Below are 4,289 nucleotides of genomic sequence, written 5' to 3' on the forward strand. Positions count from 1 at the left end.
ACAAGATGGCGGCGCCCCTTCCACATGGGCGCCGCCATCTTTACGTACTGGATGCATAGCGTCCAGACGTGTCGCGGCGCTTATGACGTCGCGAATGCGCCTGCGGCGCCTCGCGACATCATAGATGCGCCGCAGAAAGAAGCTCCGAAATGGAGCTTCTTTTTTGCTCCGCGCGGGAGTCGCGCGGTTTGGCTGCTGCGGCTCCCGCACGGAGCAAATGGCGGCGGTGGGGGAGCGCCGCAAAGCGGCGGTCTGTATCCCGCCAAAACCTCCTTATCTGAAGCAATATTGTTGTCTTGCCTACTCAGAAAGAAGGAGGCTCCACCTGCTTAAGTAGTTGTTCAGCTTGCGCTCATACCCATCCTTTTCTGTATCTGTTGAAGATAATTGAAATTGATCAATGTAATGAGCAATACGTATTACTGAGTTCCCATTTCATCTTCAAAAAGCCAGAAAAGTCAAGCCAAATACAGCAATTTTGTTTCCAAACATGTTGCAGTACAGTCAAAATAACACCATGTTGGCAGAGACAGTTCAGGTTGAACAGCCCACTCATGTGTCATCTGAGCTCTGTTGGATAGTTCATTTACAAATGAAACTTTTACTAATATAATCCAATATTTATCCAGACCAAGCATGACTACACTAATAGATCAAGGTCACTTATTAAATTGTATAGTTCTACCATGCGGCCAGCAGTACTTCTCTGGGGAATATATTCCACAGAATTTTAGGATCTAATCCATGAGTGCCTTAATTAAATTGTCCTATCCGCATCCTCATCGGAAAATTGAGCTTCTTCTTGCCTTCCAGGCCTTTAATGTGATCCTACTGGAATAAACCAAGCATTCTCGGTGCTATAAATTATGACTGATACCCAAAAATATTGCCATATTTTAATTGTTGAATACACATTAGCTATAGTTGGCAGGCTAAACTGGAGTATGCCTTTGTGATACAATTTTACAATTGCACTGGATGGCCTGTGAGCATTAATACATGATGATAGTGATGATGATGATCAAAAGCATTTTCAAAGTCATCTCTGAAGGTGAATCTTTGATGTCCCCTAGTGGCAGAGTTCAGTATCTTTCAAGGAACAACTCACAGAAGGCCTTTTTACATGTCAAACGCTGGAGAAGAGATGACATGTCTGGTGTTGTTACCCAATTCTGAATATGGATTTGAAAACATTGAATACTGCCACAACAGGAGAAAATTTAGAAAGAGGGAGCAATAGACTGGGCTTAATACTTTGATATTTTTACCTCCAACAAAGATAAACCGTTTCATTTGAACTACAATTCTTTACCTATACAGCACCCAAGGTTTTCTGGATGTAACGTTACAAAGACTTATTGAGAAATTCAAAGTTTTCTGCCTAAGAAAGGGGCAGTTAGCCTCACACAGGATAGGGACAGCCTGGATCTCAGGGGATCTTTTCTGTTGCTAATGGAGTTGAAATTTATTACCTGTCTTTGGTCCAAAACTGCAGAAATAATCCAGTTTGAGACTGCTTCAACTGCCCTGGCTCAGTGCCAGAGAATCCTGGGAATTGTAGTTTATCATGGAACCAAAGCTCTGACAGAGAACGCTAAATGTCTCACAAAACTACATTTCCCAGAATTCCCTAGCATTGAGGCAGGGCAGTAAAAGTAGGACATTATTAGAGTGTCAAAAAAGACAGGAGCATAGCAGCATGCTCCTGTCAATAACACACAGATTATCACACAACATCACATGACATCACAATTATTGTGTGATTATCCCATGAATAAAGAGGCATTCTAGCACTGCTTTTTATTAATGGGATTTTTCCGTCTTTTTTGCCTGTCTGATAAAGTTCGCAGTCTCAAACTGGATTATTTCTTCAGTATGTTTTGAAATTTTGTCCCTATTCCTCACACGGCCAATAAGTTGAATGGCCTCTGCCTGCTCTGAAATCCCTCAATACCATTTTAACTGACATCTTAGGCTGTATCCAAACTAGGGGGGGGGATCTGTACCCACCTTGATTCCAGTAATGTTGGAACACACAACATACAACCATTTTCACAGTAAAAGTGCTTCTTTTAGGCTTTAATTTAAATTTAGAAAAACTTTTGGCAACATATGTCCTGCCAGATCAGTGTGGCATTGGGGGGGGTAGGGTAGTTTGGTGGCAGGACAGATTGGTGGGTAGCATCTTCCATCCAGCAAACAAACAGATTCATTTATATACCACTTCATACTGAACTAACAGTGTCTAAGTGGTTTACAACTGTAAGCTAATTGCCCCCAACAATCTGGGTACTCATTTTAGTGACCTCAAAAGGATGCAAACCTGGGTCAAGCTTGAGCCCTTTCGCTGGTATTGAACTCGCAACCTTATGGTTTGAGTGAGTGGCTGTAGTACAGACATTTAACCACTGCACCACCAGGGCTCCTTTTACCATTTTTTCCCTCTCTTGTAGTGTATCCGCATTAACACATCTAGCCGACAGAAAGAAAAAAAAGACAGGAATTTTACTCAAAATTCATTTCCTATGTAACATTTGGGTTTGGGTCTGGGTGTTTTTTAAGAGAGGCTGGAAACCATCCAAGACACAAAAACACTAAATGAAGCATCCCCGTTCTCCTACAGACATGGATTCAAATCAAAAGTTTGTTTCCATCTCAAATCAGAGCCCAGGGGTTGCTTTCCTAGCTTCTGAAAGTCCTGGCTGTCGGTAGCTCTTGGAAAAGAGGGAGAGTGGCGGTGAGCAGAGAAGCAACATCAGTCAAACATCACACCAAGGAGCTTCTACTGTAGACAACTATCTTAATTCAATTCGTGATTCAGAATGGAGAAAAGTGAGGGAAGAAGCATCTTATTCTTCTCCTGTTCCTTAGGGCTGCCTGTGTCAGGAGATATGTAAAGTTCCCTCACTTATTCACTGGGGAGCAAGAGGTTAAGAAGATTGGATGGAGGATCTATTCAATGAGGGCAAGATGGGTGTAAGACTGACAAAAAACAAGGCACGCTATTGGTTTATACATTCTGGGAAGGGGCAAAATGTGCATGGAAAGAAACATCCTTTTGTACCGATCTGAATTCACCTGGAGAAATGTGTGGCTATCAATAAAATTTGAATTGAGATTTTTACAAATTGGTGTGGCATAAATGGGATGAAATCTGGGCAAAATACTGCACACTGGATTGGGATTATTTTGCTGCTCTGGATTCAGCCTCAGACAGAATGTAGGTCTCTGACTGACATCATCCTATTCTCCAGTACGATTTTTTAACATATCTTGCCTGATAAAACTATTGTTCTTTTGTGGAATTTTTATTCTGTTGTACAGTATTTGTGAACCTGTGATTGGTCAGAGCAGAGAGCATAAAGTATTTAAATTATAGATATGGAAATATACCATTGCATTTTTCATAACATGCTGCTATTAGGACCTGGTCAGTCATGTACTGCAGAACTTTCTTTCTGATCAAGATATGTTGATCACTCTCACTGAAATGTGGAATTTTATTTTATTTTTTGCTTTAGCAGCTCAGAAGACCAGGATGAAATTTGTACAATCCATCAATTTCTGTTCCTTCTTATGCAGATCGTTTGTTATAAACACAGCTTGAGAGAAATGTAGTTTTGTAGGAGGAATTATATTTTGTTTATTCTGTGCTGATTATCTTGACATATATTTGTATGCCTTCCAGATTGCCTTGTGTTTGATCTGCTCGGCTTCAAATGAAGTTGCTTTAGGACCACAAAAATGAGGGGGATTATGCTCTGGCCCATCCATCAACCAGAGGAATAGGGGCTGCTGGATTGCATATACTACTCTCTCTCTCTCTCTCTCTCTCTCTATATATATATATATATATATATGTACTTACAGACCAACAAACCCACCTGTCCTGTTCAGATGATACTGTTCGAATCTTGTAATCTCTGCACACCATTTAGAATGGTAGGTGCTTTAATAGGTAATAATCCTAAAGGTGAGCGCAATGAATTACATTCGGTAAACAAAAAACAAAAAAAGCTTATTTTAAATAATGTATAATACTGTAGTGCATTTCTTATACAGAAATATTTTATTAAAAATATGGAAAGGTAGCACAAATATTTAACTCTTTTTAATTTACCATTGTTATAACAACTATATTTAAAATTTCATAAGTCATATTGAAGACTATGCTGAAAGTGCTTTATTGAAATCTCATTGTGTGTCTCTGACACCAAGACTAAATAGCTTAAAATTTTTTCACTTTTTTCAAGAACGTATGAAAAGTTTAAGATATTTACGTAGAGAAT

This window comes from Sceloporus undulatus, chromosome 4, assembly GCF_019175285.1.
Source record: "Sceloporus undulatus isolate JIND9_A2432 ecotype Alabama chromosome 4, SceUnd_v1.1, whole genome shotgun sequence".
Taxonomy (NCBI): domain Eukaryota; kingdom Metazoa; phylum Chordata; class Lepidosauria; order Squamata; family Phrynosomatidae; genus Sceloporus; species Sceloporus undulatus.